This window comes from Phalangium opilio, unplaced genomic scaffold (genome assembly GCF_054372755.1).
Source record: "Phalangium opilio isolate 3A_F unplaced genomic scaffold, DU_Popi_V2 ptg000225l_1, whole genome shotgun sequence".
NCBI classification, from domain to species: domain Eukaryota; kingdom Metazoa; phylum Arthropoda; class Arachnida; order Opiliones; family Phalangiidae; genus Phalangium; species Phalangium opilio.
This window is the reverse complement of record NW_028324219.1, coordinates 1,577,086-1,592,415: the sequence shown is the minus strand read 5'-3', so window position 1 is coordinate 1,592,415 and position 15,330 is coordinate 1,577,086. Positions and strand designations below refer to the sequence as shown.

The 15,330-nt window shown below is 35.7% G+C and overlaps 1 long non-coding RNA gene across 2 annotated transcripts; it reads left to right on the top strand.

Annotated features, from left to right (window-relative positions):
- Positions 1-12,626: 12,626 nt before the first annotated feature.
- LOC149615296 (uncharacterized) lies at positions 12,627-13,355 on the top strand. 2 transcript variants are annotated; one of them, XR_016376204.1, is made up of 3 exons: positions 12,627-12,755; positions 12,986-13,047; positions 13,117-13,355. It is a non-coding gene; the product is annotated as an uncharacterized LOC149615296 (long non-coding RNA). The 2 variants fall into 2 exon arrangements; XR_016376203.1 differs by having other exon boundaries at positions 13,113-13,355.
- The last annotated feature ends 1,975 nt before the right edge of the window (positions 13,356-15,330 follow it).

Sequence of the window (15,330 nt, the reverse complement as noted above, 5' to 3'; positions counted from 1 at the left end):
TATAACAAAATAAAATAATAAAAACTACAGCTAGGAACAGACTGACAACAGAGCTACTTCTAAAGTAAAATCGTCCCCGAAGAAATACAGGTGTGAAAAACGGAAAATTTCCCGGGATTTCTTAAGAGCGCGCATGTAACAGTAAACACCTTTTCAAAAGCGCTTTTGCCCAAACGCGCTTTTACTCCGCCTTTCCTTAAACCGGCTTTCAAGCTTCCATATAACCAGGCTCAATTCTAGGCTATGGACGAAGGGGCGTGCTAAAATCTGACAACTCTTTACTCTTTGAAAGGTGATTGACGGGTCATGAAAAATTAAAGTGGGGTCCATTCTTGTGAACTTTTCATGGTTGTTATTAACTACAAGTTAAACCTAAAATCATTGTTACACATGACCGTGGAAAGAATGGATGAATATAAAACAGGTGACATCTAGGCCTAAGCTAACAGCGCGGACACCCAAACCGTCTTGTAACTAGTGAATGTGAATGAAAACCACAAATATTCTGGTATCTAATTCGGATATCCATGATTTTGGATATCTATTAAATTCTGGCGTTCCAACTCTTACACATAGAAGGTGCAACAATGGCTGAAAACCCTCTGAGACTTATTTTAGCAAAGGAGGACCATAGAAAAAGGGTTTTGTGGAATCCACTATTTCACTGAGCGCGGTTACATGGGAATTTGAAAGCCGGTTTAACTAAAGGCGCTTTCAACCCGCCCTCATGTACCACCCGCAAGCAGGGCCGGAAATAAGCACAGGACACTGGACATTGGCCAATAGAATTTTAAAATGTCCCATAATTTTTTCAAAAACTAAGGGGGTCACTGGACATTTTGACCAATAAATTTTCCCAAGTTTTGATACCTTGACTATGAAGATCCGACACTATTTTGCACACTCCAGTGGACAATGTCCTATAAATTTCCCAGTCAAACAGGGGGTCACTGGACACATGTTCTATAAGAAATTTTTCTTATTTCCGGCCCTGCCCGCAAGGGCGCTTTAAGAAAAACTTCCCCGAGATAAAGCGCGTTAACTAAAACTACCTCGGATAAGTGGTTTTAGCTCTAAAAGCGCCTTTACTGAGGGTTAAATCGCCTTTCCGTATTCATGTAACAACAAACGCACTTTCCCTAAAGAAACAACTTGTCCCTCTGGGATTTTACCATTTTCGTACTTTAGGCAGACTTTGTTCATTATTTTGTGGTTTTTCTGTTTTTTGTGGTTTTTCTGTTTTTTGTGGTTTTTTCAGTTTTTTCGAGGGTTTTCACTTTTGGGATGAGTTACGAGTAACGAGTTCAGCTCAATCCGCTGTGGAGCAGTGCATAAGTTCGGTTAGTGGTCATTTGTCGAAAATTATGAAGGGAAAAAAAATAATGAGTCAGAAATCATTAAAATAACAAGTTGGAACGATAAAGAATCTTTAACCTTGATTTCCCTAATTGGAGAGTTAAATATACTCGAAGCACTGGATGGGAAAAAACATAGGAATAAGGATGTTTTTAAAAGAATGCAGTTAGAAATGGAAGCTAGAGGATTTAATTTTTTTGATTTTCCTTCTCATTTGAGTTAACAAATGGAATTGGAATGCTAATACTAACACTTTTACGTAAATTTGAATTAATTCATCCATGTTTTACGATTAGGAAAAAAAACACAATTGTAAGCAACTACAGCTAGGAACAGACTGACAACAGAGCTACTTCTAAAGTAAAATCGTCCCCCGAAGAAATACAGGTGTGAAAAACGGAAAATTTCCCGGGATTTCTTAAGAGCGCGCATGTAACAGTAAACACCTTTTCAAAAGCGCTTTTGCCCAAACGCGCTTTTACTCCGCCTTTCCTTAAACCGGCTTTCAAGCTTCCATATGACCAGGCACTGTGGGCTTAACCCAATGGCTGTTTTGTACACTTTCTTCATGGGTGTTGACAAGCGGGATTTCTTGTTTTACATGACGGGAGGAATTTGATTCAGAAAGAGAGGGATGCTACTTGTATTCTCAGAAATGCGTGCTATTTGTTATTTAGGCCTAGTTGAAACTGTTTCCCATTATAGAGCCATTTTAAAACGGACGATGGTATACTAAGGTGTGAAAAAAATTTATCTTATGTGACAAACAAATTTTCTATAATATGGTTGGGAACAAGCGTGCGAGCGAGAAAGAAATTAATGTTGTAATTAAGGCGCTCTCCGAGCACAAGAATGAAATTTTTCATGTCGGTAGTGGAAAAGTGACTGGAAAATCATCACCAATCTGGCTAAAAATCTCTAATGAATTGCATCAACTAAAAACGGGTCTCACGCTATATTCAATTGTGTCTAAAAACTATTACGATTGTTGGAAAAGGCTTGGTTTTCAAGGAAAAGTCGCGGAAGATTTCGATGAGGTTTCGTCGGATCCATCTGACCAAGAAAGCTCAAGCGATGATGCTGATTTCATCCAAAATGAATCATTTCCCCAATCAAGTTGTCTGCAATTCACAATGACACTAACTAACCAAGAGTACGCAAGAATGGCTCCTCAAAAAACCATTTATAGATGTGGAGATGTGGAGCGAAGTAATTCTCAGCGAGAGTACCTGGTTTTCCCAAAAGGTAAGTTAATTGTCAACAAAACTACAAGTGCCACGAGTCATTTAGTATTAGCTCAAAGCGCCGAACCTTGTAAAATGGTCAGAACTCATAAATATTTGAGATATCCTCTATAAGTATAGAGGCAGTTAGTTAACGACAAGACCGCAAAGAACATTTTAAAAGAAATGAAGAACGCCTTGGCTAATGAGAGCCAAAATTTTGTTAAAAAACTTTCAATTATTGGCATTTTAGATAAAAAAACAGTTTAGGCTACAATTTAACATTTTTCTTTAACCGTCTACTGGGCCTAAGTATAAGAAATCAAAGAAAGGTTTATGAAATATACGAAGAAGTCCAGGAACGTATGGAGGAAGAAACATATTCTGGAATAAAGCGTACTTTTATTTTACCTCTACAACTTATTCATAATTTTGAAAATACGTTTTTCTCGTTAGAACTGGGGGAAAATGAAAATAGTGTCTATTCGTTCAGAAAAATTGCGGCGTAACGTACTTTTCTGTGAAATAACTATGGAAACAAAAATAGACTTTGACAGCACCGTTCACTTAAGAGCGACTATGAAACATTACTATTTGAAAAATAATAGGGGAAACGTTTTTCTTGCATCGCAAGTAAATGGCGGGTTTTTACGATTATATTCCCCTATCAAAGGAGAAATGGTGAGTTATGTCGTAGAAACGTAATCGTCGAAAAGTTATAATATTTTTTCGCACTTTCAGAATTTGATTAACTACTACGTAATGAACCTTCAGTTCCATAAAGTGGATGAAGAAGAGGGCAAAGCATTATGGACAAAAGAATATAACTTGTCATTCGGAACTAAAACGTTTTACTTAATTTCGGGAGATATTTTTGGAGTTTGGTCAATATTGGAAACAACACTAAAACAGAGAATCGAACTCGTTCGAGTTTTAATTGATGAAAAATATTTTTTTGGGCTACTAGTTCCAGAAATATTAAAATACAATGCTAAATTTGCAATTATCGGAAATTAAAATTAACGGCCGTATTTGTATAATATAAAAAATTATAAGTTCTAGGGCGAAAAGCCTTTAAATTTTACTGAAACAATAATAAAATTGCAATTTTCAGAAATTAAAAAAAAAAGCTTTATTAATTTATTTTATGTATTAAACAAAATCATCTGACATGTTAATAACCTTTATTTTTATAATTTCCATAGTTAATATGTACTAAAAGTCGCAAAAACTTTAAGTAAACAAATAAACTATACTAGTTTTGGCTTTATTTATCAATCAAAGTGCTTCATATTTGAACGTTTATATGCGAAAAAATTTAAAAAACAATTTGAAAGAGCACAATCCAAGTGTTTTTTCTAGAAACTCATACTATATCTAAGTTTCAAATTCGCGCCATATATTAGACTTCTCTCGCAAATATGTTATTTAATAGAAGTGTTAATCTTGCCTAGACATACCACATAGAACAACCACTAAGTCCCGCTAATTAGAACCACAAAGCATATACCACTATCTAGACCACTAGGAATAGAGATTTGGAACTTTATGTTACAATACTATTGCTTATAGTTCAAGCCATGTATTAGACTTTATTTCGAAACTATCTAATTGAAGTCTAATTGACAATGCCATTGCTTAGACCCACCGCCAAGAAACAATACATATAACAACTTAGGCTTGCCAATTAGAACCACAGTGCATTTGCCACAATCAAAACAAATAGTACAAAACAATTGGAAATCTGTGTTACCATACTATTCCTTATGGATCAATCCACCTTTATTTAGCAACTGTCTAATAAAAGTCTAAGTGACCATAATATTGCTTAGACCAACCCCCAATAACCACTAAATAGAAACACTTAGACCCGCCCCTAACTCTGTCTTTACTGACAGTTTAGCTCTTAACCAAAGAGGAGGGAAATAGGGAGAGAGAATCAGCACAGGCAGCCGTGATCCATGCGTAGTGAGAAGAGGGGAAATGTACGGTACGCCGCGGCTCTTAACGCGCAAGTTATTCGCGCACAGTTGACGTTAAAGGTAAAGATTTAATACTAGAGAGAAACTTCAGTTACGTAGGGCATGACAGAGACGGAGGCAGTTAGATCCCCCTTGCGCGATAGAAGTGCGTCCTAAATCTTTACGTACCAGAAATATTTGTTGCTACCCCCCCCCCTACTTTTCCAATTTTTCGGCGTATTTTATAGAACGCGTTTCTATCTCCCTATTTCCCTCCTATTTGTATTAACTACCTACTTCCACCTTTTCATAGTATTTCTCTGTGATATTACTGGTTGAAGTAAAGTTCCAGTTAACTTGCATGAGAAGATGCACAATGCCATTTTTCATCATAACGTAATGGTATTTGCGGGAAAAGGACGTTTGGTTATGAGTTCCAATAAAGTTCAACGTTAACATTATTTCATTTATTTAAAAAACTTGACTTGGAAAACCACTTTGAGTACCATACCCAAAGTATAAGATAGTTCTTTAAAAATGGTAAAGCTTAATTATAAGAAGTAAACATTTAAGAGTTATTTATTTATAATCCTCATTTTACAGAGTTCGAGCAATAACAATGTACAGGAAATGGTATTTCAAAATGTCACCAACACATTTCTGAACCAAATAAGGGAGCTAAATGTGTACGATAAAGACTTTCTACAAAAGGCTATTACAATATTCAATATCCGAAATCAATTGAAACACCTGTATACCCATGCAAGTGTTAAGAACATAGACGCTGAGTGCATGAGACCACTGCTCATAAAATTGATCCAATACTATTTGAATGAAAATGGTTTTTTCTAGAAATTTTCAAACATATTTTAAGAAATTGTTTAAAAGGATATAGATATTTAACGAAAGCGATTAAATAAAAACGACAAAAATTATTCAGAATGTATTTCAATTTCTTGAAACCTACCGAAAAGTATGTTTAATGAGAATCAGTTGAATAACTATTACGTTTGTTGTAAGGCAAACCATACAATGTGACAATGAGCTAACGAAGTTCATATTGTGATCGCCAAAAACATAAGGCGTTCAAAAATGTAGAAAACAAATACAACAAAAACGTCAGAAAAGTTACCAAAGCACGAATGGTGATAATTATTTCGTAAGTACTATCATATGGCAGACTAATCTTAGCAAGAAAAAATATATGAGATAAATTGAAAATATTTTAGCGTTTATTTTTACACATTTTACACAAACATTCCTAAAAGAAATGGAAACTAGTTACTGTAAAGGGAAGCAGTGTTAACTCGTGCTTGCTGTCCATGAAAAGGAGGTTCAAACGCATCAACGTACAAATTGTTTATTAACCTACAATTTTTCAACCATCTAAACATCAAGGACTAAAACACTTGAATATCTGAGTTACAATACTATTGCTTATTGTTCAAGCCATGTATTAGACTTTATTTCGCAACTATCTAATTGAAGTGTAATTGACAATGCCATTGCTTAGATCCATCGCCATGAAACACTTCATAGAAAAACTTAGAACTGCCACTTAGAACCACAGTGAATTTGCCACAATCTAAACAAATAGTACAAAACAATTGGAAATCAGAGATACAATACTATTCCTCATGGTTCAGGCCATGTATTACACTTTATTTCGCAACTATCTAATAGAAGTCTAAGTGACAATAATATTGCTTAGACCTACTGCCAAGAATCACTACATAGAATCACTTACACCAGCTAGTTTGAACAACAGTGCTTTTGCCACCACCTAAATCACTTGGACTAAACAATTGGAAATCTGAGTTACTATACTATTCCTTATAGATTAACCAATCTTTATTTACCAACTATCTAATAGAAGTCTAAGTGACCATAATATTGCTTAGACCACCCCAAGAACCACTAAATAGCAAAACTTTGACCCACCCCTTAAGGTGCATTTTCATGCTCGCTAGTAGCGGACAAATCCGGCGTAAGCTTTCAAATTTCGCGGGCATTATTGACAGCTAGATTATTTGGATTTCCGCTTCCGCTATACGCGTTTTTACCTCTCCGTGTGACGTAGTCCAGGAGAGGTTCTGTAACGGCCGTGTCTGTGTGTCTGTCTGTCTGTCCGTTGTTACACCCACGTGACCGCGTTCGCAGTTTGCGTATCGGAGCAAACGTGTTCCCAATTTCCGGACCGCATTGACAGTTCACAGAAATTTGGAAAATTGTTTTTCTCTCCGTTGGATACTCTTTACTTGAGTTCTCAGACCACCATGTTTGCTCTGCGTCCATCCCACATGAACGCCAGTCTGGTACTTTCCTGGCTTACTACACCATCATCTTCTGTTCTTTGTCAATCCCACATTGACACCAGTCTACACTTACACTGGCTTCTAACACCACCATGCACTGGTCTTCCGTCTATTCCACATAGACACCAATCTGTATCATTGGCTTCTACTCCATTATCATCGTTTGGTTTTACGATATACGCGGCGATCAGCTAGGGTTACGAGAAACGTCTAGCCTCCCTAAGGTGGGATCGCCACCAAAGGTTTTCGGAATTGCGCTTTTTCCTTACTATTATAATGGAAACGAATCGTATATATACCCCAAAATTTGAAGAAAGCGGGCAAGAGGGGTACCCTTCACTTTAAACGTCAATATTAGCAAAGTTTGAGATGATAATAGGTATAACTTTATTTTAAACGATTTATTTATTATTAATGTTAATTATTGAAGATTAAAATAATTAAGAATAATTTTATTTATTTAAATATTAAAGATAAACCTCTCGTGCAAAGAGAGAGATTATCATTGCCTCCTATATCTACCAAGGCCCGTGCATGCGATATATTTCCTTCATTGCCTCCTATATCTATCAAGGCCCGTGCATTGTGATATATTTCATTCATTGCCTCCTATATCTATCAAGGCCCGTGCATTGCGATATATTTTTCAAAACAACAACAAAAAGGGGAAGCTCCTCTCAGAAACATAATAATTTCTTTTCTCTGTATATGAAATGAAAATATGGATAATATTACGCTCCTTCTTTAATGGTATGAATCCTTGCCTGTCTATTAATATTTTACGTAGGAGTAATACGTTTTTAGCGAAGTCTAGAGAGGATAAACATAAGCGAGATTGTTTCGGAAAAAATACTGCTTCCGCTAATGGGTTTATACTCCATGTTACTGTTGTATAGAGTAATCATGATAAAAGCTTAAAAAATTACAAGAGGACAGACCTTTTTTATCCTCATGTTTTATTCTTAATAAGAATATAAAACATTTATTTTCTATCAAAAAATATTTTTCGGTGCTAAGATTGCATTAAAAAAATCCAAACGGTTAGGCATTGGTAAAAAAGACAAATGATATTTTTCAAATCTAATGAGATAACGCCCACCTAGTTGAAAATTGCCCTTTTTTATCCGCGGGAGCCATTCTTAATGAGAATTTCGATGCTAGTAGGTTGTCAATTAAACTACCGGTATATTATTGTTGTTGGAAATTGGATATTAAGTCAAATTAAGTGGTTGTAAAGAGCCAGCAGGTTTTTGACGCTTCTTTTTGTGAGTATTTGATTTTTGTATGTAAAATGGAGGAAGATAATGTTGAGAGTAAGGATGAAATGCGGAAGCTCAAAGCGCGGGAAAGGATGAGGGCAAAAAGATCAGACCCTGAATTTAAGAAGAGAGAAAATGAAAGGAGAAGAGTTTTAGCAGCTCAGAAAAAAGCTAAGGTTGAATGTACAGGTTCTAGAACGTCTAGTCCTAGTACTAGTTTGCCTTTTACTTCTATTGCGCCGTCAGTTGGCCACGATGGTAGTAAGTTTGAAGGTACGGTTTCTAGTATTTCTAGTCCTAATTTGTTTGTTGGTTCTATTGCGCCGCCAGTTGGCCACAGTAGAATGAAGGATAATGTATTAGACGGAAGTACAAGTGAAGTTGCTGAAAACGTAGCGTTAATTACTGCCCACGAAGCGATGAATTTAGTTAGTAATATTTCAGATAGTTCTGTAATGGTAGCGAACGATGAACAAGTACCTTCTACGTCTCATGGTAATGTTTATCCGTTAGAGAGAATGAGAATTTTGAGACAGAATGAAGAGTATAGAATGAAGGAGGCGCGATCAATGGCGAAAAAGCGGGAGAATGAGGCTTATCGTGAAAGGGAAAATCAGGTTGGCATACTAACCAAGAGAGTTAGAAGGTTTGATGAGTGGTATAGAGCAAGCGAACGAGTAAAGGACCAGTTGAGTAAGGCTAGTAAACGCCAAGATGCAGAGTACATTGAAGCTGAACGCTGAGTTGTTGGCAAAGTTGCGAATGAGTGAAGAGGAATATATTAACGCAGTTACGTATGACGTAAAAAAGAAAGTTGTTTTATTGAAAAGACAACCTAAAGATACTAGGGCAAATCCGTACAATCCGTGCACTTTGTGCCTTTGGCAAGCGAATATGGACATTCAGTTTGTACTTGATCCTTACGCTCTGGTTATGTATATTGTGTCTTATATAGGAAAATCTCAGCGTGGCATGTCAATGCTTTTGCGTGAAGCTGCTAAACGAGCACAGTCAGATAAATGTACGGTAAAGCAAAAGTTGAAAGTGATGGCAAATCAGTTTTTGAATGCGCACGAGGTAAGCGCGCAAGAAGCGGCATATAGTGTTTTACAAATTCCAGTCTCTAGATGTATATACGTGAATACAAATTTGCCCGAAAATCGAGTCCATATTCTCAAAAGCAAAAGTGAGCTTGAACAGTTGTCAGAAGATAGTATGGACGTTTTCGCTTCTGGAATGTTGGACCATTATGTTCAAAGGCCAGATGATTTAGAGGCAGTAACGTTAGCTCAATTTGCGACGTGGTACGAGTTTTCCAAAAGTCGTAGAGTTGCTAAAACCCAAAGTCATATTGATGACAGTGAAAACCTTGAAGTTGAATGTGGTAAATGGTTGAAACTGAAAAATGATTCAGGTTTTATTAGAAAACGTGGTCATTCTAAAATTATGCGGTATCGGAGATTCAATTTAGTGAAAGAACACAAACAGTATTATCGTGAGCAAATAATGTTGTTTTCGCCTTGGCGCGATGAGAGTAGGGACATTTTGACAAAGGATCTGAAATCAGAGTATGAACTTAAACTTGAGATTATAAAGGAATGTAGAAAAGAATTTAATAACGAAATTGACGAAGCGGCCATTGAACAGGCTGTCCGAGATTTCGAAAGTGAAGCTATTGAAGCTGATCTTACTAATATTCACCCTGAATTGGAACATCGAAATGAAATAGATAGATCTTTAATTGTCGAAGATTCTGAATTTCTAATTAATACGGTTCAGGAGTCTATAGGAAATATTACCCGTGATATTCTTGATGGTAATGCGGAAAGAACTATTGCTCCGTCAGTGACGTTAGTCAATGATTCTGAGTACAATATACTTGTTAGAATGCTGAATGTGAAACAGAAAGAAATATTTTATGAAGTTCTGCATCATTTAAAATGCAAGGAAACGCCTTTACAGCTATTTGTTACCGGTGGCGCTGGTGTTGGAAAAAGCGTTTTGATAAGTGCCATATTTGAAGCTGTTACTAGATTTTACAATAAGCAGCCAGGGTCTAATCCCTCGGAAGTTAAAGTTTTGCGATGCGCACCTACGGGCAAGGCTGCCTTTAATATAGGTGGCGCTACTTTGCATAGTACCTTTTGTCTACCGGTTAGTCAATTTGCCGGGAATATTTCCAGGCTAGAAAGTGAAACTCTTCACAATTGTTGATTGATGTATGGTCAATTTAAATTGGTAATTATTGACGAAATATCAATGGTTGGAGCCAAGGTTTTTAACCGAGTTAACGCGAGATTGCAAGAGATAATGGGTTGTCCAGATTATTTCGGTGGTGTATCTGTACTGTTAGTTGGAGATTTTAACCAAATTAGACCAGTGTGCGATCATTTCGCTTTTCAAGGTCAAAGTAATACTGACAATCCCTATGCGGCGTTAATTGGTAACCCAATATGGGAAGAATTCCAATTTGCAGAGCTTGAAGAAATTATGAGGCAAAAAGATGACAAAAGGTTTGCGGAAGCTTTGAACAGAATGGCTGTGGGAAGTATGAATCAGGATGGTATTGACTTTATTGTTAGTTTAGAAGTGAATAGAGAGCGTGTACCGCCAAAAGAAGCGATACACCTTTTCCCTACTAACGTTGAAGTGAACCAATTTAACGAAGAGATGCTTTTAAACATGAATACCGAAAAGTCTATTTCCGTTTCAGTAGATGTTGTAAATGGTGATCTTACCCGCGAAGTTAGAAATAATATTCTTTCTCAAGTTCAAACGTTGGCAACGTCTGATACGTATGGTCTGCCTAAAGAATTAACGTTCGCTTGTGGCGCCAGATACATGATGGCTAACAATGTTGATACGTCTGACGGACTTACAAATGGGGCAACAGATTGGTTAAGAAAAATAGAGTACTGCACAAATAGGCTCGGTGAACAAATTCCGTTTAGGGTTTGGATTGAGTTTGCTGATGCCAAAAGGAGATGATCTAAAAGGACATAGCTTTCCAGCCTACACTGAGAGAAATTTCTGTAGTTTGAACAGAAGTATTTTACAATATTGAAATGTAAAAAATATTAACGGAGTTTTTCTGCAGAAATACAAACACAGTAAAATCGTTTTTACTATTTTACGGAAAACATCTGTATATTTCACTGATTGAACTGGTATTTCTAATTCTAACTGTAAAAATTACACATTCGTTTCTGTAATTTTGGATCCTCAGTTTTGATCGGTGAATTCCACAGAAATGTTTTACAGGGCGACTGCTCGATACGCATTGCAGGCATTTGCTGTATATTTTATAAGAAATATTTTATAGAAGTATCTGTTAATTTTAGCACGAAACTGTGAAAAATACAGCTTCACTTATTTGATTGGTAAAACAGATGCATTCTGTAAATTTTGCAAACAAATTACAGATAAAGACTGTTTTGTAGGTATTGCAGATATTTTCTGTACCTTCATGGTATTATCTGTTAGTTTTAGTCCGAAATTGTGAATATGACAGATTTGCGTATTTGATTGGTAAAACAGATGCCGTTTGTAAATTTTACAGATATTGTGCTACCATGACTTTGTTAACGTTACTAGCAAACTGTGAAAACTACAGTTTATTGGCGATTAAACAAGCAAAGTATGTTCTATGTATAATTTTCAGATACGAGTGTTACCGGAAACCTTTAATAATGCTTCAAAACTGCAAAAACTAAAAGATTTGATTCTTTAATGTTTCATTCACTTTCCCCTCAAATTTTACGGTATCTATTTTGGGAAAATTACAGGTAAACCCATATAATTGCTACATTAATTTTGACAGAGTATTTTCTGTAATTTTTAATTGCTCCCACTTCTTTAACCAATGGTGAACTCAAAAATAATCGACCTCTGTTTGACAGTAAAAATACAAGACCTAATTTTAAAATAGCTCCTATCATTTATGGTTTAACTTATATATAATTTTCGAGTTGCAAATCTTCAAATTCCACCTTGTCGGTTTATGTGTAATAAATATAGCTTTGTGAACGGGTATAGCTTTTAAATATATAGTCTAAACCCAAAGTTTCGACGAGATGCAAATCAATGCATATAATTGAAGTAACAGGTGAAAAATGCATCATTTTTTAGTCAATTTAATTTTTTAACTCATCGTGTAGGGGACTATACATTTTTGGTTCATGAGATGTTTATATTTAGAGTGCATTTTCTATAAGATTTAGTAAATATTCTACAAATTAGTAAATTTTTATATTAGCCCATTTGGTCCCGAGAGATAAAGTGTAAGAACTTAATAATGCTAAAAAACGAGTGCACGTGGATTCGAGAGAGAGTTCACCGGCCCCCACCTTTAGAATGGAAAATAACCGCAACCCCAGGAGGGGGAAATTCTTTGGAAAAAACTAGGAGGCTCCGCTCGGTCAAGAGAGAGACTTTAACCCTTTTTTGTCACTTCCCTCTGGGCTAGAAAGTTTCCATTGTGCGCGGTCGAGTTCGGGTTTTTTTGGACAGGTTCGGTATCTACGGTCTCCACGCGGGTAATGCAGGTGTGGTTCATAGAGCCAGAAATGAAACGCGACTTACTGAGTATTATATTACCTCGTTTACCAGCGCCCATTAAGTGAGATTCCACAATTTGAACAAGTAAGTTAAATACATTTCAGCATTCTGTATGATAAATGATCTAGTTATAAAAGGTGAATTTTGCTGTTTATTTTTAATAGAAGACAATTGAAAATCCATAAATCGGTTACTTATCTTTGGAGTTAAATAAACAGTTTTTCTTTAAAAATAAGGAGATAAAGCCTAGATCATTTATATATTGAATTTATTATAGAACCAAATCGCAAATTTATGTTTATGTTTGTTTACAGACTATGATTAATATAGAAATACCACCTTGATTATTGCGTCATAACGAGTGCCAACTAAACAAGTAAGTTATACATATTTTCATTGTTTATATTAAAATAGACCCTAATATTGCAACCCCTTGGCCAGATAGGTTTTTCTTTACTTTTTACGGAAATTCAAATGCCGCTTAAAAAATATCAGCCATTATTGCTTTACATTGGCCCTTAAAGGGAGAATGAAATAGTCAGAACAGGTCAAGTGAAAGTCTAGGAAGCTGAAACCAAAATTTTTTGTCCGTCTTCAAAATGTCGTGAATGATTACACCTAACAACGAGAATTTTACCGTTCTTTGGATTGTATTTCGTTTTAAATATCGAGTATCCAGAAAAAGCGAGCAGAGATAAGGAATTAATCCAAAGGTATAAAATCGTCTTTCTCATATTTTCCCATTATTGTGTATGAAAATTCATGTTATTATAGTTTTTAAAAAGGTAGAAAACCAAAAATTCACATTGAAATCCTGTGTTTCTGCAAGAGTTTTCTTTTTGGGCACTCAAAGTTTGTAGTTAAAAGCTATTGTTAATTTTATATTAATCATTTAATTATTTTTCCTTTAGATGCACCGCGAAGATTAACCCAGAAAATCTCAAGGGGTGTAAGTCAAAAAATTATGTTTTTGATTAAAAATATGTTCGAGTTTGGCTGACTCAATGAATAAGTTTCCACATTATAGGATATAATCAGGCTACAATCGGTATGTCTTTAATTCTTTGGGTGTAATGGGCTTACATAAAATTTATGGATTTTATAGCCCTACAAGTTACAAAAACAAAGTATCTGTAAATATTGGAGACATTAATCTTGCATCGATAGAGTTCCCGTGCAAAACGGTGATTTTGATAAGAAATTTCTGTGAAATTTACAGGTTCAACACTGAATAATTCTGTTAAATATATCATATCATCTGTTTAAAATACTGATATTGAGCGCACCCCAAAAAGTAATATATACAAATGTTTCTGTAAAATCAACATATTTTTAACACCAATAAAAACGATGGACTTTACTCGGGTTTCTGTAATTATTACACATTTTAAAAGCTGACATATACAGTTACTTCTGAAAAAACCACAGACATTAGTTTTAGATCAGAACAGTTATTTCTGAGAATTTTACAGATTTTGAAAGCAGATCTATACAGTTATTTCTGTAAAAACCACAGCACTTAATTCTACATCAAAACAGTTATATCTGTATATATTGCAGATTTTTAAAGCCTATCTACGCAGTTATCTCTGTAAAAACCACAGACCATTATTTCAGATCAAAACAGTTTTTCTGTAAAAATTACAGATTTTCAATACAGATCAAAACTGTTGCATTCACAGTTGTTTCTGTAAAAACCACAGAATATGGTTACAGTTTTAACTTGTAAAATTGACATAAAAACTTCTGTTTTGGAGAAAAACGAATAACCTATAATTATTACAGAACCGTTCAGAAAATCGAAAAAACCATAGTTGCTGTAATTTTTACTGATATTTTCTGGCATCACGTGCTGCCAGAAGTTTTCTGTTTTTTTCACTGAACATATTTTTCTCAGTGTAAGAATGAAGGTATTGTGTGTCAGGTTCTCTCTAACGAACGTCTCATCTCGAGTGTTCCTAAAACTTGATATCCCAAGGCTAGACCGAATGTATTTACTGTAGAGTAAATGGTAGTTGAACATCCAAAGTTTTTCTCTCCTAACATTTTTTTTCGGCGCCAACTAACATCAGCCGCGGAAAGCTGGGTCTCACTAAAAAAATTCCACCCCCCTTAAAAAATTAACGAAACTTTTGGATTGGAGGTTGGGTCCGCTTGTGGTGAGTTACTCAGCCAATAGAGAGAGACGGATATCTTATAAGACGATCGGAGTTTACGTTATGGCGGAGCAAGTTACGAATAACGAATCGGGTGTAAATGTATTAATTTAGAAATGGATAAGAGGCTCTCAAAACAAACTCAGAGTATTTCCGTGCCAGAAAAATATAATTCCGTCGGCTTTCTTTAAAAACGTTTGCACTCCACACGATACACCGTTGCCATAAAAAACGCAAACACCGTGCACTTGGATGAACCCTCCATGTTTGAACTTACTCGGATAAAAAAATTAACCCCGCCTGTTTTACTTCACTCTCCACCGCTGTGGAGCGCTGATTCAAAAGCTCGTTCTCGGTCGTGGCCGATATTTTAGAAATTTTATCTCTCCATTCACGCGAGCTCCATTGGGAACTTTAAAAAGCTTAACGTCAGAACTTTCAGACACAGAGGCTACGGCAAAAAATCTTACATAGGAACTTGATGTAACATTATTCTACTTGTG